The sequence below is a fragment of the Lucilia cuprina genome, chromosome 6, assembly GCF_022045245.1.
Source record: "Lucilia cuprina isolate Lc7/37 chromosome 6, ASM2204524v1, whole genome shotgun sequence".
NCBI lineage: Eukaryota > Metazoa > Arthropoda > Insecta > Diptera > Calliphoridae > Lucilia > Lucilia cuprina.
Window position 1 is genome coordinate 26,929,119 of NC_060954.1, and position 21,202 is coordinate 26,950,320.

At 30.7% G+C, this 21,202-nt stretch overlaps 1 long non-coding RNA gene across 1 annotated transcript; it reads left to right on the plus strand.

The window, feature by feature from the left end:
• Positions 1–9,696: 9,696 nt before the first annotated feature.
• LOC124420569 lies at positions 9,697–12,865 on the plus strand. The gene is made up of 6 exons (XR_006941273.1): positions 9,697–9,711; positions 11,415–11,578; positions 11,647–11,859; positions 11,913–12,276; positions 12,341–12,555; positions 12,610–12,865. It is a non-coding gene; the product is annotated as an uncharacterized LOC124420569 (long non-coding RNA).
• Positions 12,866–21,202: the final 8,337 nt, after the last annotated feature.

Here is a 21,202-nt window from a genome sequence, read left to right on the forward strand (position 1 = left end):
CCTATTTTTTGGAAATGTTGCCACTGCGTCCTTCCGAATATGACCTATTTTTTAACAAAACTTCAACTTTGGGCGACATGTTCTAAAATTCCAAAGCTGGGATCAGAAAACTGAAAGCAGTTTTGAAACCCTCAATATGTTTTCTATTTACTCCAAAAGTATTTTCCAAGCCCTGAAAGAAATGTGGACCCTATGGGCAAAAATGTAAAAAATCCCATTTTTGGGATTTTCATTCCTATTTTTGGGAATTGCGGGATGCCCTTTGACCTTTTCAATTTTTTTTTTTTGCATTTTCTTATTTGAAATGACAAATTTAACAAGCGTTGAAGATTTCATTGAGTTTTGTTCATAAATAAAGATTTTGTCATATATTACATATTTGTTAAATTTCTAAAACTATGATTTATATCAAAATTTTAATAGGGTCGCAGATAGCTACAACAATTTAGTCCATATTTATCCCTTAATATCTTTTTTTAGTTAGATATGGAATTCTCGACCCTTTACAAAAATTTCAGGCCAATATCTCAATTACATTCAAAAATATGTTCATTTAAACCTGTGTCCTTTAATTTCATATTTTTCATATTTTAGTATTAAGTATGACAGAACATACATTTGGTGTTGAATAAAATATTTGGACAATTTTTAAAAATTATTTAGTTAATTATTTTATTAAAGACTATAACATTGTATATACAATAAAAAAATATAATTTTATTATGAGCCACGCACACACAACACCTAAATCACCCCACACAAACCACCTTTCCCCCCACCGAAATATAAAACACAATTTAATACAATATCATCAGTTAGTATAATAGCTTTTTTATTTGAACTGTTTATCTTAAACATAATACAATTAATTCTTACAACCTACTTATATAGTTAATTCCTAACACTACTTATTTTCTATAAAATAATCTGTCATATCGGTATACATATCCAGAAGGTAATATAAGTCCTTTAAATATTCCTCCTTTTGAGATGATAGAGTTTCATAACAAATCCATCTTTTTCGCATAGTTGAAAGAACAGGATCAGAAGATAGAAAGTAAACTATTAAAAAATCTTCATTCTGTGATTGCCTGGAGCATTTTCTTGAGCTGAAAAGTTGAACATGCTTAAAATCTCATTTCCTCGCTTTCTGGGCTTCTTCTGTTAACTCTCCAAGTGGAAGAATATTCGATTCAATTATTATTTGACCATGACACAATACTTTGTGTACTGTTGGTGTTAGTTCCCTCCATGGATACAGAGATACAAGTAATTTAGAAATTTCAGATGTATATTCCCCAAATCGATTTCCATTAATTTTATGTTTACTATTCAGTGCCATTAAAATAGTGTTAACTCTTCGAAGCAACTCCTTGTCGATTCCAGTTATTTTTGAAGTAATTTCAAAATCACGAAAAAACCTTTTCGCCGTATTACCGTCATTTGTACTACCGCAACTTGGAAATGGTTTGTCGATGTTTAATCCCATCTGAACTTTAAATTCTTCTTGGATTCTGCTTTTTTCCGCAGCTCTCAGTTCTTTTAATTCTTCATTATTTTTTGTTGATTTAGTAAGATTCTCTGGCACACTTCTATATTTGAGGTCGTATGCTATGTGTAAAAAGTAATCCAAAAATCGTATTCTGGCATGAAGTGGTGAAATTCATTAATACTTCTGCTTTTGTTTATATTTGAGAATTGCGACTTTTTCTCATTACATATTGAGCATCTCCAGAAGGAAGAAGTTTCTGTTATGGCATTGCTGACCTTTCCATCAATCATTGTTAAGCTTAGCTGATATGATACGTTAATAGAGAATTCCTTTATTTTTATGCAAATGGGCTCCAGTGCATTTATTTCATCTTTTAAATATTCCACTATATCTTTTGTTGTTTTCTTTGACTCCTTTATATATTCAAATCCAATGGGTCTACAAAAATTTTTTGAACCCGGAGTTGTATTGATCCATATATCTTCAAATGAATTTCCGATGCTTGACGATGATGGATTAAGGAAATATGAACGAATTCGTAATGGCACTAATGATGACATAAATACACTTTTGTAGTCTGCTAATGTCCGAATTCCACAACCTTGTTTGTATTCTGGAAGTGCTGATAAACCGTCACACCCACTCCCCACTACACATTAAGACAACATCACAGTTATGAATTTTCCTTAGTTGGTCTTCTGAAAAGTCTGACACAATTCTTGATGCTGTGTTTTCGAGCAAAGATGATATATCAATACAAGCTTCCACATCATTAACAGCAATAGGTAATGGTAGGATAGTTTGATTTTTTTCCTGGATCGCCTTGTATGATGGTAATATATTGTGTCCTTTTTCATGCAGAGCTTTCCTTAATATTTGGTACTTATTTCGACTGAGACCCAGTTCCAACATAAACGCTATTGCTTCCTCTTCAGTAAAATTTGATTGTGATGTAGGAGTTGGTATACTTTCCACAACTCGCTTAAGTCGTTTTGGTGATGCATTAGGACGAATAGTTGCAATATGTACGGCATCCATAGGTTGGTTTTCCTTTTTCAGCATTTCGTTAAATGTATCAGCAATTTCCTCATTTGAGATTGAAAAAAGTTTTTGTGTGACCCTCTTTTTTTTACCTTGAACATAAGTCTTCGTATGACTTGCAAGGCGCTGCTGTTGATGTGTTGTAAGTTGAGATTTCCGTACAGAGTTTTGTGACTAGAGGGAGAGCTGATATTGCCGTTCGTGCTGCACTCGTGCATGATACCGAAGTACCGCCCGAACCTAACACAATACCTGCTCTAGTAGTGTGAATTTGTAGAATTGCCGATTGTAAGAACCCCCGAATTCTTCTTACATTCGTAACTAACTCGTGTAGTATTTGCGATTGTATTCTTAGTCGAACTCAAGAACCCCCGAATGCTTCTTGACTTCGTGTAGTATTTACGATTATATTCTTAGTCGAAATCAAGAACCTCCGAATACTTCTTGACTTCGTGTAGTTCCTCTCTTACAAACAACTAATCGTAGAACGAATAGACCCTGAAATAAACAGAAACCTCGCCAGAATACGGCGATAAAATTCCTTTTCCTCCCACTTGTCTAGCTAACGCCGTCAACACCGCCGAATAACCATCGTTCAACGATCACTTCCCGAATAATCATCGTTCAACGATCACCTCCCGAACAAGCATCATTCAACGATCGCCTCCCGAATAACCATCGTTCAACGATCACCTTCCGAATAATCACTTTCGCCGATCGCCTCACGAATAATCATCGTTCAACGATCACTTCCCGAATAACCATCGTTCAACGATCGTCTCCCGAATAACCATCGTTTAACGATCACCTTCCGAATAATCACCATTCGCCGATCGCCTCCCGAATAATCATCGTTCAACGATCACTTCCCGAATAACCATCGTTCAACGCACATCTCCCGAATAGCCATCGTACACTTAAGTAGATCATAAGTAGTTTAAGGTTTTCAATAATAAAGCTTTGTTCCGAATTACACATCACATTTTAAATATTTGTGTTTTCATTTAAAGGAAGCAGACCTTTGAACTGAACCTGGACAGGCTGAGTCATACCTCAGCTGGAAAATAAACTGCATTACAGTATTAGTATTATATCAATTAATATTGATGCATTATTTTACTTAAATGAGTGCGATTTGCAAGTCCAGGTCCAACAACATTATAAACATAATACTATTTTTATTATTTTTGTAATAGACTGCATTGTATCGCAATGTTGAAGTAAAGAAAAAACAAATAAAATCAAAAAAATTTCAGGAAACTTTTCATTTTTGCGACTAACCTATCATTCCTAGGAAGTTTATATGTTCGAGAAAGTTGTTTATGATGATGATTTTAGGTATATTTTTGTAGTTGATTGTTTTCTAAAACTTTTAACAGTCTGCTACTTATGAACCTCAACAAGGAAAAGATAACGTTTTTTACTTTATATGTTCACAATTTTGGTTCTTTATGATAAGAGCAACAACATTCCCTCAGAAAGTAAATCAAAATTGCAAGATATGAGCCTGAGAAAATAATCAGTTTTTTTTAAATGATACCGAGGCTCTTCTTATTTCATATAGTGATGTCTGTATATAGTTATCCTACACCACTTTAGTGGGGAGGGTATATTGGGTTTGTGCTGATGTTTGTAACGCACAATAATATTGGTCCTATACCCACCTTAAAGTATACCAATCGGCTCAGAATCATTTTCTGAGTCGATTTAGCTATGTCCGTCCGTCCGTTCATGTAAACCTTGTAATCAAACTACATGTCGCAATTTTGAAGATAATTCAGTACATGATCTTCTATTGTCCCAGGGACGAAGCCTATTGAAAATGGTTAAGATCGGTCCATTATTTCACCTAGCCCCCATACAACTGAACCCCCCAATAGGGCTTGTAATCATTGTAATCAAACTACAGGTCGCAATTTTGGAGATAATTCAATGAAAATTGGCACATGATCTTTTTTGGTACCGTAGACGAATTGAAAATGGTTACCATCGGTCCATTATTTCACCTAGCCCCCATACAACTGAACCCGCCGAATAGAGCTTTTAAGTTCATAATTATGTTTAATATACTCATATCTCGACAAAAAGCTGCAATAACCAAGTTGTATACAAGATTTGATGACCCCCTCGAATTCCATAATAATAGGTTCTTATATGACCCTAGACCCTATGAAAAGGCCCCAACAAAATTTCACTTAAATGTCTACAATTTTATTCAACAATAAACGGCTTAAGTATGTATATCTAAGGCAAGGTACAATTCAACTTAAATGCTTTATTATGGCAACTAAATCTCATTATATTTTTGTCATTATATATGGTCGGCCTCGCCCGACTATAATTTCTTACTTGTTTTTTTATATAATGATTCATCATCTCACAGTCCAAACGTCTGAACCAGGGATAAAAAATAAAAAAAGGTGGCCAAAACTAATTTTCTTGCACAAACTATCGAGATTATGAAAAATTTTGGATTCATCTGCATCCACTTCTAAAATAGTAATTTGAACGTTTTGGGCGTAAAATGCATAAAAAAATGATTTTGGTACCTTTTTGGGACTTTATAACATTTTAACTAAAACGGCTGGATTTATTTCCTTGAAAGAAAAGGAATATTTCTTATTTCAAAATGCCACGCCCTCATACAAAATAAATAGTAAAAGTCGCACATTTCTAAAACTGCAGAATCTTATTAACAATTTTTTTAAAACATTGAAGAACAGAATTTTGGGCATTGGAATCCTCAAATATTACTCGAACAACTTTGACATCCGTTTGAACATTTAGTAAAATAGCAAAAAAACTATAACTTTCTTTACATTGCTTTAAAAGCGCTAAAAATAAACTAAATAAAACAATTTTAACAAACAATTTTTGTTGCCGTATGAAATAAAATTGAAAATTTATTACCACATCAAACTATTTTAATTTCTAACAAAATTTTTTTAAATTGTTTAAAACTTAAAAAAGTTAGCATCTAGTAATTTTAAATCGTTTATCAAATTCACAAAAAAACTGTTATAATTATAAAATACAATTTATTAATGTTAACGCTTTTGTTTCTGTACTTTTACAGAAACGAACGATAAACAAGTAAGGAAGCTATATTCGGCTGTGCATAATCTTATATACCCTTCACCATAGTGTATTTTAAACACAGTTAATCACAAAATTAAGTACACAGAAATACTTGGTTTTATTTAAAAAAGCATATTAGTTTTTCAAAAAACAAAAAAGGAATACATTTATTTATTAAAAACAATAATGATAATTATTATTCAAAACTTTTTTGTATATTTTAATTCTCAAATTAGCTGAAGTTAAATAAGTGTAAAATTTACGTCAAAAAAGTAAGTATCCAAATCATTTTAATATATATTTGGTTTCATAATATTAACAAAATTTGATCTGCTTGACTATAATTAACTTCTAAAAAATTTATTTTTAGTTCCGATAAATTTAATTTACGGTAATTGACCTAAATATTAATTATAAGTGTTTTTTTTCATATTTAAGGCCATTTTGCTACTTAAACTCAATTAACAAAAATATTCAGATATTGTTTTAAATAAATAAATGTGTTACTTTTTTTTAATAATATCCTTTTTTATACCCATCACCTTCGTGAGAAGGGTATATATAAGTTTGTCATTCCGTTTGTAATTTCTATAATATAATTTTCCGACCCTATAAAGTATATATATTCTGGATCCTTATAGATAGCGGAGTCGATTAAGCCATGTCCGTCCGTCTGTCTGTCTGTCTGTCTGTCTGTCTGTTGAAATCAGTTTTTAGAGGACCCCAGATATAGGCGAGATCCGAATCTTTAATAATTCTGTTAGACATGCTTTCGAGAAGATCGCTATTTAAAATCAGCAAAATCGGTCTATAAATAACGGAGATATGAGCAAAAATCTGAGACAACCTCTGAATATTTCATCAAAAAAAGACATATTTTTCATACTTTATTAAATAAGCAACAACAACAACAACAACACTGTGAATTGGAAGAAGATGTATGTGTGTGTGGATGTATTTGATTTTATTCAGCTGTGTATTTTGTTTTGTATGTTTGGATGCTGTTGGCTTCATTGAGTTATGTCTTTTGTTTTTGTTTTCTTTTTGAGAACTCTGTTCGTATACAGTGGACGTCCAATAGTACGTACCCTCTTTATTACGAATGTCCAATAATACGAATGGCATTATCTACTCTATAGTACGAATAAAGTCACAATTTTATGTGTATTGTTTGAATTTAAACATACAAAATGTGTTGTTCAATAATACAAATTTTTCGGTACTACGAAAGGGCCTGACACTGTATATTTCGTACTAGTGGACGTCCACTGTATTTGGATGTAGGTTGGTTTATTGCCTTGTTTAAAAATACATTTTTGCATGATTTCCCAAAGACGCAACAACAACAACATCGCTTATTAGGAAAACGTATGTTTGGCTTTGTGTTTTGTTATTGCTTTTTGTTGTTTATTTTTGTAAAGGTCAGTATTGCCATACAGATGCTTCAAATACATATTATATTTATGTATTATTATGCTTTTTTGGTAAACATTTGAAAGTACTTTAAGTATGTACATATTGTATTTAAAATAACTGTGTACATACACATGTATGTATGTATTCAAGTTTTGTTTTCAACAAAATTTTTAATAAATTGCTAATTTATAGGAATGATTTTCAAATTTATATTTAATTTATTAAATTAAAAAAAAAAAATTGCTAGTTACATAAAATGTGGAAATAATTTCCGTTTACGAATAATATTTATCATATCCGGCAGCCCTATGCGAGTTAATCTTCATATTCTTTTTGGTAAAAAAAACTATCCAACAAAGTGCATTAATACAGCGGCTTCATATGCCCAGACGTAAAAGTGACCAAAAATGCATATTTTGACAATCGTGGTTTGTATAAAAAAAAACAACAGTGAAATTTTGACAGCCGACATATTTACCTATGGTAGTTGTACAATCGTCGACTCTTTATTAATACAATTCTCTATCCAAACTATTTTTTTTTTGCTAAAATAACAATGAGATCAAACTGCCTTGCATTATTGTTATACATGCGCCCTTACATACATACATACATACATACATACATACATACATACATACATACATACATACATACATATGTATATTGAACGGTCAAACATTGCGTAGTGACAAAACTCTCAACAATAATAGCAAAATATGCACCACAAAACCTTTTCTCATTCCATTTGTCTCTTCAATACAATTTGCTGAAAGAATTTGTGTTAAGAGTATTATAAATACTCTTAATAGAGTAAAACAAGTAGGAAAGTATAGTCGGGCATGGCCGACCATATAATACCCTACACCATGAGTATATTTTTAAAATTTTTACTTTTATAAAATTTTTACTTTTTGTAAAGAAACTTTTATGTTGAATATTACCATAATTCCAAAATATTTAAGCCATTTATTAATAAAAAACTAAAATTTCTAAATGAGGCTTTATATAGGTCAAATATGGTCCGATCCTCGGTAAATTTGGGAAAAGGATATATTTCTAAATAACAGTTAGTTTTGTTGAGTTTCATTGCGATATAAATGGTTACAAGTCAATTTTAGACGTTTAAGTCATTTTTTGAAGGGGGTTTGTATGGGGGCTAGGGTCAAATATAGGCCGATCCTTACGAAAATCTGCAGTATCATTTATACTTATATAAAACTTATTTGTGCCAATTTTTAGAGAGATAGCAGAATATTTGACGTAATTATAGCATAAAAAGTTCAAATCGGGAGGTACGGTTGTATGGGGGCTAGGTGAAATAATGGACCGATTTCAACCATTTTCAATAGACTTCGTCCTTGTGCCAAAAAACATGCTTGGTCCAAATTTCATCAAATTATCTTGAAAATTGCGGCCTGTACCTTGCGCACAAGGTTTACATGGACAGCCAGCCAGTCAGCCGGACAGACGGACGGACGGACGGACATGTCTTAATCGACTCAGAAAATGATTCTGAATCGATCGGTATACTTTAAGGTGGGTATTGGACCAATATTTTTGTATGTTACAAACGTCAGCACAAACGTATAATACCCTCCCCACTATAGTGGTGTAGGGTATAATGAATAAAATGTTCTTATAAGGCATAAGTGTAAGACACTAATACAGGTGCATCATATTTTAGGGAGACTGAGATTTCTTTATAATTTTTTTCTTAACCCCTTCGATGCATTACTCTAGTTGTGAGTATAATTTGAATTTTGTGTTTTCAAATAAATTTGTGAAAAGTTAATCAATGTTATTGGGGTTGGCTGGGAGAGAGTGGTCAACAATAATATTATCCGTCTGATTTTGCGGTGTAATCGTATAACGAATTCCTAAAAATTGTATATGAATTAAAAGATTTGGTACAGATGTGGTATAACATCCGCGATGAAGGGGTTAATGTTTTTTGTCGATTACAAAAATTATCTATCTCTTCTGTGCAAGAGTAAAACAAACTGCTGCTGTTTTTTATAAAAGAGATGTAGTATCAAAGCCAAGTGCAACACACTTTGTTAGCGCAGTTTCCAAAGTCTGAACTATACATATATATGAATTATGTATGTTTGTACAATTGTTTGCTGTTCTCTTTTGGATGGATAGCTTTTAATGCAGGGATTCACTCTGTGGGCCTTCTAAAAGACAAATTTGCTTATTTTAAACGGCTTACATTAATTGTTCATTACACTATGCATTCATTTATCTTATTTTAGAGTGGAGTAGCAAGGTACTGGTCCCCAATGACACACTGTATTAACTGGAAATGATTTTGTAATACGGCTGGTTGACTTTTGTATTTGTCTGCAAAAACAAGGCCCTTTAAAAGGGCATCTTTACTGCATATTTTACCCGCTCGGGAATATGGGACATAGTTTTTTTTGGCAATTTTTTGCTAATGTTTTTTTATATAATAAAACAAACTCTGTGACGTTAGTTTACAGTTATAAATATGTATGTTTATGCAACAAAAATAATGTTGTAAGAATGTTTAGAAAAGTTTAGCTTTAATTGTATACGAACTTCCGTAGACGAAAGTAAAATTTAAATTTTTTTCATCAAAATTAAAAATTTATTTTCTATTTATTTTTAAACTGTTATTTAATAAAACAATACATTAAATATATACTCAAAGAAAAGTTGTAAGTGTTTTTTATTATACCCTTCACTTTCGTGAGAAGAGTATATATAAGTTTGTCATTCCGTTTGTAATTTCTATAATATAATTTTCCGACCCTATAAAGTATATATATTCTTGATCCTTATAGATAGCGGAGTCGATTAAGCCATGTCCGTCTGTCTGTCTGTCTGTTGAAATCAGTTTTTAGAGGACCCCAGATATCGGCGATGTCTGAATCTTCAATAATTCTATTAGACATGCTTTCGAGAAGATCGCTATTTAAAATCAGCAAAATCGGTCGGTAAATAACGGAGATATGAGCAAAAATCCGAGACAACCTCTGAAAATTTCATCAAAAAATTGTTAAAAAAGCAACAAAAACACTGTACATAGAAAAAGATGTACACGTGTGTGTGTAGATGTATTTGGTTTTATTCAGCTGTGTATTTTTTTGTATGTTTGGAATTCAAACATACAAAGTATACACAGCAAAAAAAAAATGATTTGCATTTTTTGTTAAAATAAAATAATTTTCCCTTTTGTTTTGCAAATATATTTTTTGATGAATAGAAAAAAGTATTTAAAACGTTTTCAATTATATGAGAGTAGATTGTGAGTTATTGTACAATAATTTTTATGCGAATAATGTAAGTTTGAAATTTAAAACTAACACAAATTTTTTCCAAGTGCTTTTTAAAACAATTTTTTTTACGATAAACAAAAACAAAATCTACGTCTCGTCAATGTTTACCAGCAATGAATCAGAGGTCGAAGTCGACCGGCTTCGAGTCGGAGCTTAGCCGCCGCCGAACTATATTTAGTTGCTTGAGCCGCCGCCGAAACATTCGGCTTAAATCGACTCAAATTTTTTTAATGTTTTTATTAACTAGACTGTAATATCAATTATGTTTAAAATAAACTATGGTGAAGGGTATATAAGATTCGGCACAGCCGAATATAGCACTCTTACTTGTTATAAAACCAACTGTCATCATTTCTGTATACTTATTATTGCGATTAACTGTATTAGTTTTATAAATTTTAAATTTTTTACCGACTACATTATTATTACCAAAAGCAAAACAAAAGGAACAACAACAACGCTAAAAAAATGCAATTAAACCAACAGACATCTAAACATACAAAACGAAAGACATAGAAAAACAAAATAAACAACGTAATAAAACCAACTTACATCCACATATACGAACAGATTTCACAAAAAGAAAACAAAAACAAAATGCATAACTCAATGAAGCCAACAGCATCCAATCATACAAAACAAAATACACAGCGTAATAAAACTGTCCTACAAGCATTTTTGTAGCCGACTACCAAAATAAGTTAAGTTAACTTTTGTAGACTGAATATAAGTTGACTACACACTATTAGATAACTTTTCTAAGACTAACTCCCCTAAATACAAAACCTGTTTTTATTGTTGAAAGCTTGTTGTTTGAAAGTTCTCTTTTTGATTTTTTTGACTACTTAAAAACTAACTACAATGTTATGAAGAATTTCCTCAACATTTTTAACGTTTTTTGATTTTTGTGCGTGATTTTAAAAGCTATTATTTTTTATTGTTTAAAAATTTAAAAAAAATAGTTTTTAAGAAAGAAATAAATGAATTTTAAATAAATTAACAAATAATATTTTAGAACGTTTAAACAAATTAACAAATAATAGATCAGAATAATATAATTATTCTCCAAATATACGCTTCAGGATGGAAAAAGTGTTGAATAACAATAACAGTGGCTCCAATGATCAATTTGAAGAAAAAGACTTAATGAAAAAAATTGGAATGGTATTTTTAAAATAGGCCATCATGTATGGAAGTTTATGTTGAGGTTGTGTATAGACAGCGCGACAAGCTATCTTCCAAACAGGTAGGGAATACATATATTATAAAAAATGTAAATATATTTCCAATTACATGTATATGCATTTTTAACAGATGCTTGTCGATTGACGCCTTAACAGTAATTAGGAACGCCAAAGTCACGCAGAATGTGAAAAAAATAAATTCTATATATAAAAATAAAAATAATCTAATAATAGTCAACCACAACTAGTTGAGAAAATGATTATATGATTTAGCATGGGTAATCATTTGATTACCGAAAAGCACATAAAATGGAGAAAACCTATGGTAGTGTGAATCACAAAGGTAAAGGGTATAATTATAGAATAAGGGTATATATAATAGATTATATGATTTAGCATGGGTAATTATTTGATTACCGAAAAGCACATAAAATGGAAAAAACCTATGGTAGTGTGAATCATACTACGTAATGCCACAAATATTGGCATCCCAATCCCGTTGGTCCTTCTTTAAGTAAGAAACTTATGCCGTTCAGTTTGCTTGCGGAATGTATATGGCATTGAAGATATGTCTGATTCCATATTTTGACAGGCTTTAGACTGTTTACATGTTTCATACCTAGCTATAAAATTTCTAACCTGCAATGTCTGGGCGTTGGCGGGGAGGAGCTCGCCTTAGTCAAGGAACCCTGGATCCACCAAGAAAGGGTGAGCGGACTAGGCACGAAAAGTTTTAAGCTACTGTACCAAAGAAGATCTGGTAAGATTAAATCTTGTATAGTAGCTAAAAGCAGTCTTAACATCTTCGTCCTCTCTGATTTCAGTGATAAAGACACCGTAGTAGCCACATGGTAGACCAGTGTAGGTGCTATATTGGTAATATCCGCTTATATGGCTCACGACCACAGCGACCAACCACCAAACAATTTGGTCCGCAGATCTATTGAGATGGCTAAATCTTAGGGAATGCCGATCATCATGGGGGCTGATGCAAATGCCCACCACACTGTCTGGGGAAGCTCGGACATAAACGCTAGAGGTGAGTCATTATTTAACTTTATTCTATGCAATAATCTTGATATTCTAAATACAGGATCCGAACCGACCTTTATTGTTGCAAACAGAAGGGAAGTTCTTGATATCACGCTAGATGGTACTATGCAAAATGATTGGATCAGGGGATGTCACGACTCGAACGACTGCACATTCTCTGACCATCAATATATCGATTTTGAAATCGTAGCTAATGTAGGGGTCAAAAGACCCTTTAGAAACAGGAGAAGAACAGACTGGGAACAGCAATCTGCTTTAATCTCACGTTCGCTCCAGAATGTACCAATTGTTGAGAGTATATCGGACATAGAAAATGCAGTGGAAACGATAAACCACGTTTTCGAACACGTGACTTCACATGCCAGTGAACAAAAGACCTTCAATGGCAGAAGCAGACCTCCATGGTGGTCCAGGAGACTGGATTTCTTACAAGACCTTTGTAAATAGATTAAAAAATCTTATAAGAAATGCAAAGCGCAAATCTTGGAGAACCTTCTGTAGCGGCGTGGAAGGATCCTCCGAGACCAGTCGACTTCGACTCCTCCAGTCCCGAATTTCATTCAGAAATCATGTGGAAACTGGACGACCAGCAGCCAGGAAACCTTGGAAGTTCTAATGGCTACGCATTTTCCAGGCTGTCAATCTCCTGATACCGGAATTGACATGCAGCTCTCAAATCTCCCAGCTGATACCAAAATATCCATAAATGAAAATAGGATCAATTGGGCAATTAAGAGTTTTGACCCATTTTAATCACCGAATCCTGATGGTATTATACCTGCGGATTTGCAACACAATGCCATGGCTAATTCGGTTATATACTGCCTGCCTCAATTGGTCGTACCAGAACCCTGGACCAAGTGCAAAGTGGTCCTGATCCCGAAGGGAGGAAAGACCTCTCTCTAAAAGTAATTGCAAATTCCCAAGACCATTAACGTGTACCGCAGCACATGAATTCGAAATGTGACAAAAAATTACTTTTTTTGGATAAATTTTAAAAAACATTTTGTTGCTTAAAATATATCTATATTTTCGGATATTAGTTTTTGTCTTTATAAGATAACGCAAACTTTTTCTCAGCTGTGGTCAAAAAAGTTTTTTTTATGATCAATTTCAGTTTTTTTTTAAACTATGTGAAACAAATTTCAAAAATGTGTGTGATGATAAATGTTCATAGTTAAATATGTTTCAACGTAACGACTTAGATAAAACATATTTAACTAAAAAGTTATGACGTAACAAATCGACATACTTAACTGCAAAGATAAATAAAGAGCCTATTTTACCAAATTTTATAAACAAAAAACTTAACTTAGATATTTTGTAAACCTTTCAAAAACTTATATATGACTAATGCCATTTAAAAGTTTTATTTTTTGAACTTTGAGGAACTTTGCCCAAAATAAAGCTTTGGCCCAAGTGGATGTATAGGCGGGAGGCTCATGTAACCATCATATTGAAAAAGTGTGTAAGGATAAAGATATCAAATTCCATTAATTGGTCAAAGTAGGCAGATAAGGGAGAGGCATGAATAGCCACCATATAGAAAGTATGTACATGGGTCATAGTTATCACATCCCGTATATAGAATTCCCGAATTGAATTTTTGGAATTTAAACGAATTTTTGAAAAAAATTATTTGAGAAATTTTTGATTTCTTTAAAAGATTTGGTTAAAGTGGGCAGATAAGGGGAAAGCCTGTATAGCCACCATATGGGAAATATGTAGGAATTGAATTTGTGGGATTTTTAACGACTTAGAAAAAACATATTTAACTAAAAAGTTAAATATGTTATGACGTAACAAATCGACATACTTAACTGCAAAGTTAAATAAAGAGCCTATTTTACCAAATTTTATAAAGAAAAAATTAACTTAGATATTTTGTAAACCTTTCAAAAACTTATATATGACTAATGCCATTTAAAAGTTTTATTTTTGAACTTTGAGGAACTTTGCCCAAAATTAGGCTTTGGCCCAAGTGGACCTATAGGCGGCAGTCTCATATAACCATTATATTGAAAAAGTGTGTAAGGATAAAGGTTATTTGAGAAATTTTTGATTTCTCTAAGAGATTTGGTTAAAGTGGATAGATAAGGGGAAGGCCTGAATAGCCACCATATGGGAAATATGTACGAATTGAATTTGTGGGATGTTTAACGAATTTTTGAAAACAAATTATTTGAGAAATTTCTTTCTCTAAGGGATTAGTTATCACATCCCGTATATAGAATTCCCGAATTGAATTCGGGGGATTTTTAACGAATTTTTGAAATAAAATAATTTGAGAAATTTCTTTTTTAAATAAGATCTTTTTGTATGTTGCTTATTTTGTTTTAAGTGTGTAATAAAGTGTAATAAAACTTTTAAGTTGTTTTTTGAAATGTTTAATAAATAATTAATTAAAAGATTTGTTTGAATTAAAAACACAAACTAAATATTTTCTTACAAAGAAACATATTGTATTATACATTTATTAACATTTCAGATTTTATGTCTGGATATTCCATAGTCACCTCGTAGGATGCGAAGTAGTCAATGGCTTCCATACATGAGGGAGTTTTGTTTTTGGACACCAATACAATGCATAAATTTCTAAACCAGTCCCAGAACAAATCCATATCGCTTATATTAAATTGCAAGACGTTTGATATCGTTCAAACAAATTTTTAAAAAATTGTGGCAACAAAATTGTACAATTACAAAATTTGTTTTAAGTTTTTCAATTTTATTCAAAACATTAAAGCAGTCTTGAAGATATGCAATAACTGATGCGAAGTTATTAAATGTTTTAATTACAACGTTTGCTAAGAGGCCGCTTTATTTTGTTGAACAAAGAAAAAACCTTTACATCTTTGTAATAGCTAGCTAATAAGGCTTCCGCAATAGGTATTACTGCTCCTTTTTTGTTACCATCGGGTTCGTGTTAAGCAAATGTATATAAGAATACTCTTTTGCAATTTTCATAATTTTTTTTTGAAGTTCCCCCTGTTGCGTCTAAAATGAGCGTATTGCGGCTGTTTTCTTTTACTTGACCTCCATACTTCTGTGGCAGTAGATCGCTGCATCATAAGTAAATCTATAACAACATCTTTATATTTGCTTTGTATAGCTTCATTTTTAATTTATCTCATAGCGTCCTTAGAGGAAACTAACTGCGTGTTTCCCACATCACATAATGCTACTGATTGTGACACTAACATTTTGTTTCTATAATTAGATGGCTGCATATTAATAATTTTGTTTTTAACTACACTTCTTCTAACAGCTCAAAGTTGTTGATTTTTTATTAAGGATGGATGTGTAATTTTAGAACGACTAGAAAAAGCCTCAACAGAAAAAGGATGGTTCTGCAGATCTATTAGAAATTTATATTTTTTACACCCTTTATTTGGACTGACTATTTTTTGTGTATGCAAAACTAGAAATATTAATGTAACAAATATTGTTTATTAATTTATAATTTTCTCGAACTAAATCTTCGATATATTTGGTGAACACTTTTATATTCTTGATGATTCCACCATTTATTAAAAAATATTCTTTAAGAAACAGCATTTGCTGTTCATTAAAATAAAAATGTCCTGCTTCATATTTGTAACCAACACTTTTATCAAAAATTCGTTAAAATCCCACAAAATCAATTCGAGAATTCTATATACGGGATGTGATAACTAGGACCAGATGATTTGGGTGCAAAATCGTCAGATTTGGTGAATAAAATCGGTAAAATCGTATAATAGAATTTTGGAAATCGTCAAATTATTTGTTACAGATAATAAACATATTTGATGGTATTTATACTAATTTTTTATACTTCAATTCAACTATCGTTACTTCTATTAATCCATATTTTTATTAATTTCAAATGATTTTAGTTATTATTTGTATAACTTGACAAATATATTTCAAAATTCCTTCGTGTAAACATTGTGATATGATTTTCAGTAAAAAAGTGAAATGTATTCTTTTAATTGGATTTATTTATTTAAATTAAAAATAAAAATAAGGCATATTGTAATCTAAAAGACTCGAATCATGTATAATTATGATTTTATGGTTACAATGCGATATGGTTCAAAAAGCTGACTCAAAAGGAATTTGGTGGCACGTAAAACAATAATGTATAACTTCTTAAGTCTTTACTATCACCAACTTCATATAATGCTTTTAAAAAAAATCTGACCTCTTCCCATTTATATGTTGAAAGTTACAAGTACAAAAGCGTATAATGCCTTGACGCGTAGAATGCTTAAAGTAGATCTACTTTCTACTTTTATAAGCGTCACAAATTTTGACATTTTTATTCCGTTTAAATGCATATTTTTCAATTTTAATAAATTAATGTGTTTAATGATGAAAAATAAATAAGAGCTATAGAAAAACACTTAAAAAGCGTCGCATGTAACTTGAAGCTTAGAATGCGAAATAGGTATGGAAAGCACGTAATGCTTTGACGCGAAGACGCGTATTGTGGACCTCCGGCTCTAGAATCGGTTTGTCGGAAAAAATGGGATTTAATTCCAACTGGCAATTTTTTGCGATTTTCGATTTTGTTATAAAGTGTTTTTTCTTTAATTATTTTAAAATTTAGAAAATATCGATAAACATTGAAGAATAAAAATTTAAAGTTGTATAGTAATTTATAACTATAATATTGCTTAATTAAGTTATAACTCAAATTTATTTTTTTGATAAATTTGAAATATATATAAAAGTATAAAATAAATTGGCATATTTTTCTTTTAATACACTTAAATTTTAAGCAAAATAAATCAAAAATATTTTTTTAACACATTTTTAGTTTTGGCCATAAAAAGTGGTCGTCTGAACCATAGTGCAATGTGGAAAGATATAATCGATCCCAAAGTTCTTTAACTGTTGAAACGTGTTAATAATTTGTCCTTGTTACCACACGATGCACAATAAAACATATATTCGTATAATTTGGCTTTCCCGATTAGAAATTCTTATTTTATTTACATTTATTAATTTTATATTTATAAATCAAATTTCGTATGGAAATGTTGTTTTATAAACCTTTTATAAAATAAATTGCTGTTATTGAATAAGGGGGAAAATATTTCAAATATGTGTCGATTTTTTTTAGGTTATAGACACAATTATAGTAAAATATTTGAAAATTTTTTATAAAAATCCCTTTTTAAGCAAATCGTCAAATTAAGGAGTAAATTCGGCAAATCGTCAAAAGGCCATTTTGACAATGAAAAATCGTCAAAATAAGGATAAATCGTCAAATCTGGCAACAGTGACTTGGACCCTTGAACATATTCCCCATACGTGCCTCTCCTATATATAGAGAAATCAAAAAATTTCTCAAATAATTTGTTTTCAAAAATTCGTTAAAAATCCGACAAATTCAATTCGGGAATTCTATATACGGGATGTGAATACTAGGGCCTTGTACATATTTCCCATATGGTGGCTATACATCCCTTAGAGCAATCCAAAATTCGTTAAAAATCTCACAAATTGAATTCGGGAATTTTATATATGTGATAACTAGGGCCCTTGTACATATTTCCCATATAGTGGCTATACATGCCTCTCCCTTATCTGCCCACTTTAACCAAATCTCTTAGAGAAATCAAATAATTTTATGTCAAAATTTTGTTAAAAATCCCACAAATTAAATTTGGGAATTCTATATACGGGATGTGATACCTAGGACCCATGTACATACTTCCTATATGGTGGCTATATTTGGGTATGTTCAGTATACCATAGCGAAATAATATATACTAGAGTTCGCCCCACGGCCGAAATTCGACCGGAGCCATTGAAGAAAAGATTACATACATACATATGCTACAAAAACCATATTTTCGAAGTTGAAATGTCTGTAAAAAATGTCTATTCTTTAAGAAAATGTGATACATTTTAGTTTAATCCTGAAAGAAATCTGAGTTTTATTATCCTCTACAAAAATGTTCATTAAAATCTATTCAAAACTTACAAAATGATATTTTCCTGACAGTAAAATTAGTAAACTATTTTCTTAAATACTGTTTGAGTTCTTCATTATTCGATTTTTGCTCATGCCCCTTCATGAACAGTTTGTCGTAAACAATCTCTCTTTCCAGCACTAATCCTTTGTATTCATCTTTTTTATTTGATTCCAAATTCATTATATATGTATATATATATGTAATATATATAATATATATATATTATATATATAATATATATATATAATATATATATATATATATATATATATATATATATATATATAATTATATATATATATATATATATATATATATATATATTTATATATAATATATATATATATATATATAATATATATATATATATATATATATATATATATATATATATATAATATATATATATATATATATTATTTATATATATATATATATATATATATATATATATATATCCAGTAAAAACAGGTAATATTATACAATCTAATATTATATATTATATTATAAGCGAATGTAAATGTTTTGGAAAAAGGTGTGAAATGGTACATTATTACATTTTTGGTATTATCTGTTTCTTTTAAACCATTAAACATAGAAATAAAATTTAACTTATATTTTTACCTATTAAAATTTTAAGAATACAAAATGGACACCAAAGAATAATAAGAAATTGGACTATAACATTGTTTTACAACAATAACATAACACACTGGTGAAAATCCGACTCAAAGAGTTATTAATCAATTGTCGAATTCTAGTATCATTGTCATTGTTCGTATTATGCGAAGCGTTAGTTTGAGGCCTATTTTTAGGTCGAGCTCCTGTTTAAGATCTTGTTTGTATATTTGATTCTGTCCCTAAATCAACTGTAAAGCTAACGTTAGATGGTTCGTCCATCTGTGCCAAGTTTTCCATGCTTCGTGTCAAAGGCATTATTAATTGAAATATTTATAATTAAAAAAAAATCAATAAGTATATTCAAAATTTCACTACTCGATTTAAAACAACAGCTAGCAAAAAAATATAAAAAAATAATCATACATATTGGGTTTGGTTTGTTCCAGAGACCAAATCATTAATTCATATTTGTCGAAGATTATTTTATTTAATTCTGCATGCCTGTATTTTAATTCATTTTGAACCTGAATATTTACCCTACAAAGTCAAATCCGATCAAATTTTCCTACACGTTATTCAAAGGATAATTCTGGAGAATATTAGAAGGATTTATCTATTATAATACATCTATTTTTATACCCTACACCACTATAGTGGGGAGGGTATTATACGTTTGTGCTGATGTTTGTAACATACAAAAATATTGGTCCAATACCCACCTTAAAGTATACCGATCGATTCAGAATCATTTTTTGAGTCGATTAAGACATGTCCGTCCGTCCGTCTGTCCGGCTGGCTGGCTGTCCATGTAAACCTTGTGCGCAAGGTACAGGCCGCAATTTTCAAGATAATTTGATGAAATTTGGACCAAGCATGTTTTTTGGCACAAGGACGAAGCCTATTGAAAATGGTTGAAATCGGTCCATTATTTCACCTAGCCCCCATACAACCGTACCTCCCGATTTGAACTTTTTATGCTATAATTACGTCAAATATTCTGCTATCTCTCTAAAAATTGGCACAAATAAGTTTTATATAAGTATAAATGATACTGCAGATTTTCGTAAGGATCGGCCTATATTTGACCCTAGCCCCCATACAAACCCCCCTTCAAAAAATGACTTAAACGTCTAAAATTGACTTGTAACCATTTGTATCGCAATGAAACTCAACAAAACTAACTGTTATTTAGAAATATATCCTTTTCCCAAATTTACCGAGGATCGGCCCATATTTGACCTATATAATGCCTTATTTAGAAATTTTAGTTTTTTATCAATAAATGGCTTAAATATTTTGGAATTATGGTAATATTCAACATAAAAGTTTCTTTACAAAAAATAAAAATTTTATAAAAGTAAAAATTGTAAAAATATACTCATGGTGTAGGGTATCATATGGTCGGCCATGCCCGACTATACTTTCCTACTTGTTTTTAATAACGGATATTTTCATATTTGTGACTATTGATGTTAACCTGTTATGACCTTTATGGGTCAACAGAGATCGGTAATAACTTTGAAGTATGTCTCTTAAATGTCTATAATCTCATATGCCTTTGTTCCGTATAACCAATTTTGTTTGTATAATTTGTTTTTTTTTATCAATTCAATTTTAGTTTTATTTAAATTTTGTTGTCATTTTGTGAATTTTGTTTATATATTTCTCTGTTAAAAATATTGTTAACATTTTTCATATTGAACTTAACATTACACATAACATCTAATTTTACATAATGAGAAAGGAACTTTAAGATTGCATCGAAATACCAACATTTTACATCCATGGACAACAGGCCTGCTGTATCATCGGATCCGAAATTGGTGAGTGATTTTCTTTTATTTATCTAAATATGTTCTGTTTCTCATTTTTACTTACAAACATAATCACACAAAATTTCAAATAATGTTAAAGTAACATACTGTTACTATTTTTCATATTAATTTAAATTCTATAATTATTTCTATATGTTATCATTGAATTTTAAATGCTAACATATTCATGTTGTTAACATAATAAACTAAATCACAAAATCCTATTATT